Source organism: Euwallacea fornicatus, chromosome 1 (assembly GCF_040115645.1).
Source record: "Euwallacea fornicatus isolate EFF26 chromosome 1, ASM4011564v1, whole genome shotgun sequence".
Taxonomy (NCBI): domain Eukaryota; kingdom Metazoa; phylum Arthropoda; class Insecta; order Coleoptera; family Curculionidae; genus Euwallacea; species Euwallacea fornicatus.
Window position 1 is genome coordinate 5,683,796 of NC_089541.1, and position 12,269 is coordinate 5,696,064.

Below are 12,269 nucleotides of genomic sequence, written 5' to 3' on the forward strand. Positions count from 1 at the left end.
GTACTCAAACCATAAGAAATAGACCTCACAATGTCGGATTTTATCCGCGAAAACCAATAGTGTGTATTCCACTCACTGTGGAACACAAAAGAGCAAGAGGAGCATGAGCTGAACTTCATAGAAATTGGACTTGTAATGACTGGGGTCAGATACTCTTCAGCGACGAATTTAGGTTCACTTTAGAACCTGATAATCGACTTGTTCTGATTTAGCATGAACGCGGCACAAGGAACAATCATCAGTTTATCAGAAAAAAAAATACTTTGAAGGAGGCGATACCATGGTAAAGGTTAGTATTAGTATTGGCGAGCATACATATCTTTATTTTATTGACAATGGTCTCTTAAACGCCAACAGGTATCTTAATGAAATTCTTCAACTTATTGTAACGCCATATGCTGGAGCAATAGGTAATCAACTCATATTTATAGACGACAATGCTCGTCCACATCGCGCTAACATCATGAACAACTGGCTGGATGAAATGAATATTGAGAGAATGACATCGTCTGGCAATTCTCCAGATGGAAATCCAATTGAACACGTCTGGGATACTTTAGGAAGATGCGTTGCAAAAATTTACCACCTCGAAGTATTTCAGATCTTCGAAATGCACTAATTGAAGAATGGAATGAAATTTTCCAAGACTTCTTTGATAATTTAATTGAATCATTGTGGTCACAATACCAAGTCTTTTCAGCAGCAAGAGGAGCTCATAATAATTATTAAAAATTCATTTTTGTACTAAATTAACAAATCACGAATTCAAATTATATTAGATAACTATCGCCTTTCAATTTAAAAACTTACACAGTTTTAAACAGGACTATCACAACTGGTCAAATCAAGTTTGAACAACAAGCGTTGCTTTATTTTAGCAATAAAAAACTTCAAACTACAAATCTTATGTGTTTTGATACGTTTCATGTGGCACAAAAAACCTTTAAGACTATATATTTTGGAATATCCCGTAATTGTTTTGACCAGTGTATACACAAGAGAAGCAAAATGATTATCATAGGATGCATTCATAGTAATTCTAACCGTAGCAAATTAAGTTAAAAACAAATAGCTTATTAGTGTAATTTAACTAGATTGCTATATTATTAAACTCACCCGGATGGGGAGTTTAATAATGATAAGGAAGAAAATCTTCATACGAAACTATAAACTAAGTGAAGTAACTAGGTCGTGTTTTAGAGAAATTGCACGATGCGAAACTTCTTGAAGAAGAAAGAAACTTGAAGATCTGACACCCGAACAATATACTGATTTTAACCAGAATAACTTTATAGTACATTTTAATCATGTTTAATCATTTAATGCAGCTTTTCTTTCAATTCAATAGTGAGTATTTCCCCTCTTGAGCGGTTACAACTGCCATCATTCGTCTTTGCACACTTCTAATGGGACCATCGAGTAGTGCTTGAGACAATCTGCCCCATTCCTCAATCAATGCAACTTTTGTTTCTTCCCGCTTTTGAACAGCAATTTTTGACTTCATTGCTCAAAGATATTCAGATGTAATCCATAAAATAATAGAACTAAGCAGTAAAATACACTTATACTCTCTTCCTTTTCATTGGCTGGTGTGTGTATGGTAATGGTACACATTAAGAAGGAATGACGAAGCTGGTAATCCCTGAAACAGCGTGCATTGTTAATATGCGTACATAAACTCGCTGATTTTTTTATTGTTTATGGGATTTACGAGAGTTAAAAAAAATAAATTTTTGTTGAAAAATTTTAAGTCGGACGTTACAGTTTAAAACGTGCAGTAATTGTGATTGCGAGTCATGCAAAAGAGGGCTTAATAATTTAAAAATTGCAATATCCAGTTAATTCTTTTATTTTAATTTTACCGATGGCACAAACATGTAATTTATTGACGTTAAAGCATTAGCAAACAAAAAAGGACCTACTATGCAGGTTGATACAAAAAGTTTCATAGAAATGGAACCATTATTATTATTAACCGTTATTCTCTCTTCGCCTTTCAATTTATTAATAGTGAGTGTCTTTGTCGAGCATTTAATCCCTGGCGTTTAATAAAAGTATTAAACATATTATTCTATCTATCAGACTTTTTGGATCACCCTCTATAATATATCCTTTTTTGATTTTCAGACACACCATCAATTATACATTTTATATAACTCACATGATAGGTTTTACATAAGTGAAAAAAAAGTATTGAAACTGTTATTTTAATATTTTTTAATTACTGAACATCTTGTAGAAGATGAGGATCTTTCGATTGATTTATGGAATATTGACAAAACTAATATATAGACGAAATTTGATTACACGCTCTCGGATCCGAATTTCCAGAAAAATTTTATAGTAGCACCATTCATTTTTGTATATATAACACGTTTTTGCAAAGTTCTTCATTTAAATATGACGTCGTATCTTGGCTATTATAGAATATAGAATATACGTTCAAATAGCATTATTTTAGAGGCGTTGAGTTATAATTCAGTTGAGGATTTGAAATTTGTTTACCGATGGCAACTTTTAAGTTCTAACATAACGCCATGTGGTCAAAAGGAAGGTCGTACATATTATTGGATATTCAAATAATAATTTCACTAACAGTTTTCAAAAGAGCGAACAAAATGTTTGTGTTCGATTCTTTTTTCCACGTAAATATGTATGTAACATGACATCTTCCGCTCAAAATCTGATATGGTCAACGAAATATTGAAGTTATCATTAGCCAAAATTTAGGCTAGTTTTTGACTTTCCCACTTCAATCATTTATGAGTGGAATTTCCCATTTCACTTACAGCCTTGGCTAAAGCTTACCATTGTGTTTTTAGCTGTACGTGTGCGTGATTTTGGTCTAATGATCTCATAGAACGAAACACTTGTAACCATAATATTATTATATTTTCTGAGATCATGGCCACGTGCAACCATTTTCTATATATAATTTTTTCAGTTAATTCAATGAAGGTGTGTTCATGATAAATAGCACTATCTTTAAATTGTAATGACGAAAAACTGACGAAAATAGAAGGAAACAACCAAGGACCCCTGGAATTCTATATCTTACTTTCGCGTTAATTATTATAAAATTTCATTAAGTTTCCATTAAATTTTAGATCGAATTTGTTTCTATTTCGTTTTTGTCTGTGAATAACAAATGAACATAATAGGGTGAGGGAAGATAAAATCAAGGAATCTAACTTTTAGTTTCATACCAATATTTTTTGCATTTTTTCCTTTTCTGTGTTTACCTAAGATATAATATCAATTGTAAATTGCCCTTTATCCTGAGCAAAAAAAAGAAGAAATAGTTTGAAACACAGTACCAAATTTTCCGAAGTTTTGGTACTCTTTCGTTTTTCTATTTGGTTTAATGAAAATATTATAATAATGAGAAAAGAAACAAGGGGAAAATAACTTTTTTTTTCTGTTCTAATTTCATTGTTTCAATTTGACCTTGAACTTACACCAGGTTCGTTTTTACTTATCAACCCTTCTCTAACAGTTTTCTATTACCATAATCCATTACACAGAGGACTGATATGTTAACATAAAGCCAGGTTTTTTAATCACACACTCCACAGTGCCGCGCGCTCAGAGTTATAGAACTATTCCACATGGAAAGGGGGTGGAAAATGAGAGGGACGGGAAGTTGACAACACATTCCATTTGGCGCCATTGCCGTGGTTCTAATCGCGCTCTTATGCAGAAATATACAATAGTCTCTGCGTGGTTGACAGTTTCGACTAATCATCTAGACAAGAACTACATGTAGCAAGCAATTGCCGACATTTCACTAAAAGCAAGGCAATTTTTTAGCCAGAAGACTGCCATGAATTAGTGTCCCTATCACGTCACTGGTGCTATTATTGCAAAACGTAAGTGCCATGGTGACGTCACATGCTCTAATTTCGCCGCCATGCATGAGTATCTCATTTGCCAAAAAGAGCTTGGAAACTTTATGTCATGTGAAAACCAACATCAAATGTTTTTGAATTTTTGGCAGAGTTTTCACAACCGAGTTAATACTTTGCATTCCCGATATTCAATCTCGAAAGGGTTAATCAAATACCCTAATAATTTTCAATCAACTCGATTTTGTAATGAACTCGCCCACCTGTAAATCAACTACCAAACTATTATTTTGAAGCAAATTTCATGCGCATTTGGCAGGAACAATAGCTGCAATATTGTTTGTTGTGTAAAGGGACAAGCTCTAGTTGCATTGAATACGTCACGTATGAACATTAAATTACTAGGCATAATACCGCATATTGTGGTGCAAGGTTGTGTTGAAACCTATGTGTTTTTAACGAGTTGTTTTAAATAAGATCTAAGGATTTAAACCATGTTGTACACACAACCTGTTTAAACCATTGCTTTAAACGTAATTTAACAGTGCATAAAATATATTAAAAATATTTTGTAATCAAAAACAATATGTTCGTAAGGTAAAATTTCAAAGGTCATTTTTCGGCTATCGACTCTATTATACAAGGGGATTCCAAATTCTGTACAAAGAATTTAGGGACTTATTTTCGAGACTTTAAATAAAAACTAAAATAGACTTTTTTTTAACGTCACTCCGCAAATGCTTAATATTTGATATACAGAGTGTTAAAGTTTTGTCATTATCAAAATTCATAATAAGCTTTGACTGCGTAATTTGAAAATCCTACGCGTTTACTGTCGAATTTGTCGAAATCCAAGACTCCTAGGAACAATACAAGCAGAAAATAGATTATGACCAAAGAAAATCAAAATAAAAAACCAGCTTTATTAAAACTTCTTACAGTGTGCCAGCACGGTTCTTGGAAGGCTTCAAATTGTACATTCATCGAAACAAAAATTAGATGAAACGTACTATCAGCTAAACTAAATTGTCAAAAAATTCAGCAGGAAACGCGTAATTGTCAAACCATGCAGCCATAATCAACAATGAATTTTCATGAAGACGATACTTTAACATCCTGTGTATCAAAAATTAAATGCTGGAAGATCCATATTTGTAGGAAAAAAGTCTTATTTTGACATAAAAAAATACGTTCCTAATCCTTTATACTGAATTGTGAATCACTTTGCATCTAGAGGGTTCACGTTTTATAACTAGGATTTCAGGAATGATTCGAAAGGACAATCTAAGGTGGGCTGGCCTTATATGCATAGACCTAATCTAGTTCCTGTCGCATCTCAGTTATGAGGTGTCTTCAAAAGAACTTACTTCCTTAGAGTTCAAATTTTCAAAGTATTATTTCATGCCAAGTTTCCATGATACCTATGATTTTTATGATATTTGTGAGAAATCTATGATCGATTTTCACAGCCAAAATGTAACCAGCTCAAGGGCAATAAATGACAAAAATTAACTTTACGGCGAAACGGCGACAGGTACGAAAAAACATCATGAAGTACTTTTAACTTTTACTCCAATGATTTATCCAGTGATTATGTTGATTTTTTTTTAATGGGTACTTGTTTTGCTATCGCTAATTGTTGGTCCTGAATACCAATATCTCCGTCACTGAACAACCTCCTCACTCGTTAATTTGCTTTTGAAAACATTGCAGGACACCTTGTATTGTATTGCAAGTGACTATCCTGCCAAATATTTCTTAGAAACTCCTCATCTAACCACGGCATTGATATAGCCACAAAATCTGGCAAAATACCCATGATGTATTCTTTTAAATTGCCCCGGGCTCGTAAAATAGCTTTTTATTTTCCAGCTTTACGGTCTCAATAAAATCCCATAACAAATTGTGCTAAGTTGAAACGCGGTGCAGTCGAGCAAGTACAGATTTATTAAACTTTTTGTAATCACCTTTTAAGTCGTAAATTCAGCGAGAGTTAACGATGCTTTTAACTCACTGACCTTTATTAATACTCTTACCTATACTTTAATGAAGCAGAAGAGCGAAACCTTTTTAAACCATTGCAGTACTTACCTACATCGACTTTTTCGCTTTGTTGAATAAGGCCCTAAATGAAAGTACTAAATATATTACCCATCTCATACTAGGATCTTTGCCAAAACAATACAGCATACTGCATAGTAATGACTGCACAGTATCAATTGTTAATGCATTTTTAAGATTATTTTCCCGTAGAATTAGATTTTTTTTTTAGTTTATAGAAAATATTTTAGGGTAGAAATTGTGAAATTTTAGTGCAACTGAGACTGTGGAAAGTTATTTCCTGTACCTTATAGGATTTCCTTTTCTCATAAAATTTCTATAAATGTTTTAAGATATTTGATACTTTATTCCCTTGCATTGAAATTATAAACTTTTGTCCGGATAATTATATCGTTTCTCAATTTATAGAAAATACCACCGAGGGCGAATCTTGAAGTTTTTCTTTGAATATAATTTTCTACTCTAAAGTTTTTAGCATAAAAATGAACGATTCACATTAATCTTAGTATTTTTCATAATAATTATTATAGTAGAGACGTGAAGACTGACATCAATCGACAATAAAAACAAAATATTTATCGAAAATATGCAAAAATGGAAATGAACCATTATTACCATTTACCTTCACTAATAGATAGCAATCGGCAGGATCATCCCATAGGAGTTTAATTTTTTGATATGTGCATTCAATGCAATAAACCTTTCGGCCTTCAACCCACATTTTCCTTTTTAAAAATGCAAAATATTTTTTGCAATGTTCTTAATAACAAAGGAAGCCCTCAGTATAAATTAGGGGGCCCAAAGGGTTGACGTATCCGGTGGCATCAATTTTTCAAAACAATACGCCAGGAATAGGCTTTCTACGAAACTTTCATTTATTTGCTTAATTAATTTGTTACATATGCGATTTCTCAATTATTCATTCTTACTTTTTCTATAAAAGTGCTATGGTGGATACGCAGGAGTATCGAGCAATATTATTTTATACAGAAATTATAAAAATAGCTACATTTCGAGATGCCAAAAATGGCTTGTATGTAAAGCTCTAGACTAAAACGTTTTTAGTCCCCTAGGGATAAGCAAACCTCGCCGCAGGATTAAAAAACCTTACTTCAGTCTCTTGATTTATAATATCCCACTTTTTCTTTGAATTATTAATTTCCTTGAAGCCACGTTATTTTGCATTAAACACTGAAACTGGAAGCGGTAAAACTGCATTTTTTTTCAGTTGATATGAAACATTGACGGGGGAAACTCTTTGAATTTGAATGCAAATGAAACTGCCAAAACAGGCACGTTTTCTCAACTTTATCTAATGTTTTGATTTCGATTTTATTCCCATTTCGTGTTTTCATGTCAATTTTAAAATATGTAAATTGTTTTTTATTTTCATAATGAATTAAAGAAAAAGAAGAGGAAATGAGAGGTGAGTTGGCACAAAAATTAAACATTTTTGCCTCTGTATTCCCACATCGAACATGGGATCTGTTTTGCCCTTGTTTTCATCCGATTATACTTCAGTCCGAATTCAATTTCAAATTTACGTCTGGTTAATTTAAGAAAGCGTTTATACAAAAATTATCAAGTTACGTAAAGGGCCTAAAGGAACCTACTTAGAAAATAGTGAATGTCTACTTTTTTAGCCTTTCTGGAAACCTATTTTCTAAATCATACCACCAATCAGAGTAACAAACCCTTAATCTGACCACAAATTTAATGTGTTTAACTCTCTTAATATAACTCACCTTTTATTTTCTTCATCTTCGCAGCTTCCACAAAACACCTCAAACCGTTTTCTGAAACAAAAATGACTACATGAAGACCAATAATTATAAATATTGCAATGCAGGCATCAGAGAGCCAACAAAAAGGAGAAGGCGTGGACTACGTGTCCAGCATTCGAATCCACTCATGATTTACCCATCACAGAAAACGCTCTAAAAGACATTGCCCAATTTGCTTTATGATCTCTACGAATCACAATATTCCATAAATTTATAGTCATCCAAAGCAACTCTCATTTCCATTTTCCATTAGGCGATCTCGCAAAGTTCAAAGGGATTTTAAATTCCACCCGCCCGGAACGTCGCTCGATGACCAAGGGCCTGTATAGCCGTGTAGTGACCAAATGAGAGCGTTAATTTTAATTGCAGTAGGGCTTATTTCTATTGTGTTTTTTTTGTGTTTTGAAGGTGGATTAATCGAGTAAAAAATTCCAGTTTCAGTGCGACGAATTGTGTAAAGGAGGTCACATTTTCCATGAACGTACCGGGTAAATTATTATCAGACTCCAACCTACTTCCTGCGAAGGTAGACGTGCATTGTTTGTAAATAGCATGCAGATGTGGAAAATTCTGGTATATTTACCGTTAAAATCTGCGTTAAAATATGTATTAGCTCGGAAACTTGAGGGTTATAAATAGAACACTGTGGGTAGATGTCTAGAAACTATAGTTATCAATAAAGTAGAGCTCAAGCAAGATGTCTTTGCAACATTTATGTGCTAAAAAAATTCACTACGCTGGCCGCATTTAAGCATTAAACGTTAAAACTTGCCGTCTTTTAAGTGAAACACCTGTGATGGTCCCCTAGGGAAACTTTTCCTTTTATTTCTGCCTTGTATTTTGTGTGCCAACAAGGCGAGATTCCATACAAAAACTGATGCTACATTCAAGTCGTGCGATCAGCATTAAAAAGAAACAATTTATAACTCGACATGCTTTTTGTACATAAATTTAAATTTGATAATTTACCTGTAACATCGACTACATATGCACATAGGAGACGCCATCTTTTAAGCAAATTCATATCTTTTAGTGTGCTCAGGGAGTTTTACCTCCTGAAACTTCATCCGTTGGGAGGTATCAAAGATAAATTTTAATTTATTCAATTTATCATAGTGCAATCAGTTAGATAGTCAGTTAACTCTGGAGTCTTTATGTCGTTATAAGTTTTAATTAATTATATTTATGAAAAATTTATTTCTACCTAACAAAAATTAGTTCTAAATAAATATGTGGATTTTCCACATTTTTTATAGTTTGAAGTAAATTTTCAATGGAAGAAGCATAAGTTAATTATAATTCTATACGAACTCACAACTGAAGTTCCTCAACTTTTCGTTTTTCTACATATCTTTTGCTGCCAATTTGAACACCTCATATTGTAGATTTGCATCGTATGAATTTCAGTCACGTACACTGTAAGATGAGGCTGATTCCTCTGCGATAATTTACCTTATTTACGGATGAAGAATATGTTTTTCTGGAATAAAGACTCTATACCGTATTCTCCCCATGTTTCGCGTATGCCTTTAAGCCATTTTTTGCAAAGTTCGGGAAACCAATAAGTGAGAGCGGTAGAAGTATTGGTTTTTAAATTAATTTCGTTGCCTGGGTTGGAGGAGTGATATTCATTAACTTCAATGGGCTGATAATACTTTATTTATGAAAATGGGAAGTGAGCTTAGCGGGATAATTTTAATAGAGTTTTGGTACAGAATATTCAATATTAAATTGTGAAATATTACTCTGAATATAACAATTACTTTCCTACCAAGTGCAAGAGAGGCTTTCCGCAAGAAATAGGAAAAAAAATTTTTCTACAACCCGACAGAGGGTGTTTCAAAACTATGGAATCGAACTTCTGAGAATTGTTCAATGCAGCAATAGAAGACATCTGACCATAAGAATCCGTGCCCGCAAATGTCTCCCTAAGGCGTTACGGACTTATGATGCTTTAAGGCAGTTATGAGCAAGAATGTTTTTATCGAGTTTTAGGACGTTCCATTTTATTTTATTTGTACAAAATAGCACTACAGTAATTGTTCAAAATGTTGTCCTGAAATTTCATCGTACCTGTCTAAATAACGTACAAGGTTTCTGCAGACTTGGCTAAAAATTTGATAATCGTTTAGAACGACTTCAAATACTGCAAACATTCGTGCAAGCAGGTCTTGCTCTGTTTCCACTGGCGTTTTATAAACCGGAAACTTTACATGTCACTACGGAAAGAAATCTAAAGGTGTTAGATCGGGTAACGTAGGGGGCCACAAAAGCAAATGTGACCCACCCAAACAATACCGGTAAACGCGTTAAAAAGCCAACGTTACCGATGACGGGCGCCAAAAAAACATGGCTATTCCTACTATTGAACAGATCCATCTCGTGTGAAATTGGCTTCATCCATCCTTAAAACGATAGGTAAAAGGTTGGGTTGCTCGACAATTTGATGAAGCAGCCACTGAGAAAACTGAACTTTTAGCTAATAATCAAGGTTTGAGTCAAGCCTTGGAACTTTTATAAATGGTATGAATAAAGTTGCTGCTCATGTAATATCCGCCAAACGGAAATGTGAGTTGTACTCATGCCCTGTCCAACTTGTCGAGTGCTACTGGAAGGTTCATCTGCAACTCGGTAAAGGACCTCTTCCTTAAAATGGGTCGTTCTTACTGTCGTTTCTGCACCAATATCGTGTTAGATTTCAAAGTACCAGTCTCGAAAAATCATTGATGAATTACTATCAACTTTTCGTACCCAGGTTGTTGCTTCATTGGGTAGCGTTCTTGAGAAAGCCGTGCAGCAATTTGTCATTCCACATAGCAGATGCGTATCTGCCGGTTCTTGATTCGTGTAGTTCTCCATAAAGATCGATTAATTTGTGAACTTTTTAAAGTTTTCAAAATTCAAGAGTGTATGTGTCAAACGAACGATAAAGAATTTCTCCTCTAAGATAAATACTTTGCAAAAATACATAATAGCTACATTCAAGTTCAAGGATGACATTTTGAACAATTTTCATAGCATTATTTTCTACAAACGAATCGAAACAAAACCTGCTAGAAGTCGCAAAAACTCATCTTTGCACATCACTATCTCAACGTGTCATAAGGCCGTAGTTCCTTATAGAAGCATTTGTGAATAGCGTTTATTATACTCAGATGTCTTCTATGGTTGCACTAAACAGTCAATAAAAGTTTTATCCCATAATTATGAAACGCCCTGCATAAACCTCACTATAGCTGATGTGAAAAAAAAATTACATGCTAGCACTAAACATAAAGAAAATCTATCTTCATTATAAGCTATGGAGTAGCACATTTGCGTGTCAGGGCTCTTTAAGTTATTGGGCGCATTCAGAGAAGTCACTAAGGTCAAGTCGAGCAGCACTTGAACACTAAAATATGCTAACTGCTTTACATTCAACAATTTAATTTGACATATTCCATTTAACAGACAGTTATTAATTTGATCTCGTAAAAATTTAAAGACTGAACATTCCACCTTTTTAGCGTAATACGCTTCACCGCATTTCAGTCGCAGCGAAATGCAACCGCTGCAATAAAGTGCTGCAACGCTGCTGTTCCCTGAGTGTGCCCATTCTTCACATAAAAAGAAAGACCGCATCAAGGAGAGATTAGGGCATAACTTATTTTACCGATATTTGAGCGAAAATGTTCTATAATTACTCTTTCACAAAAGAACTTCCTCTCTGCCGCTAATTACAATCAAATATCGGTTTTCCAATATTCCTAGACTCATTTTACCTGACGTGTTTTCTAACCAAAGCCGGCAAGAAATAGGCTTAAAAACCTTCTCGACGTAGAATTTAGCAATTATCCGATAAATTGTTTTTTTACGACCTGCTATTATAATATTACTGCAGACCTCTTTACGGTAGTTCGTTCTGGGCAATCTGCCTACCCCACCTTTTAGAATTACTTTACCCTCGGATGTAAAATACATGTTTATGAATTTATTAAACTTCTTTATTTATGTCATCACTTCGTTTCAACGCTAAATGCAAATTTCTTTTCGAAAGATGTACCGTTATATTCCAAAAAAAGCATAGATATTTTAATGTATGGCTAACGACAAATTATCGTCGTCAACCCCTACGTTGCACTGGAAGCCATCTGCCAATTTAAATTTAAAATGCTAATGCATAACTCGTGTACGCAGGCAAATATTACGGGTGAAGTAGATTTGAAAATAGCTAACTTTCACTAAAATATAAAACTCTCTTCCCCTTTCCATTTGATATCATTAAATATTTATTCAGATTTCGATATTCCAATGCCGCTTTCAGTGCTAGTTGATGAGCGTCATTGACGCAGCGAATTGCATTTGCCAAAAAGTCGTTTCCGGATACGTGATAATAAAAACTCCTGCAGAGATAGAGTCGACGTAAAAGAGCTAATTTTAAACCTCGCCCATAAAACTTACAAATTGCCCCGACTCTTGATAACTAAAAATAGATGTTCCGACAGGATAAATAACCATCTCATGCCTCTTCTTCTGTGCCCGTAAATTACAGCACGCCTGAAAAATTAATCACCGGTCCAAATTAAACATTCTTAGACTG

At 34.0% G+C, this 12,269-nt stretch overlaps 1 protein-coding gene across 2 annotated transcripts in view; it reads right to left on the reverse strand.

Moving 5' to 3' along the window:
• The window catches only part of Octbeta2R (Octopamine beta2 receptor), a 109,777-nt gene that overhangs the window by 34,692 nt on the left and 62,816 nt on the right, over positions 1 to 12,269 (reverse strand). For both annotated transcript variants that reach the window (XM_066285859.1, XM_066285870.1), the window contains one exon: positions 7,652 to 7,702. The gene's annotated coding sequence lies outside the window, so the exon portion shown is untranslated. The remainder of the gene's footprint in view (positions 1 to 7,651; positions 7,703 to 12,269) is intronic.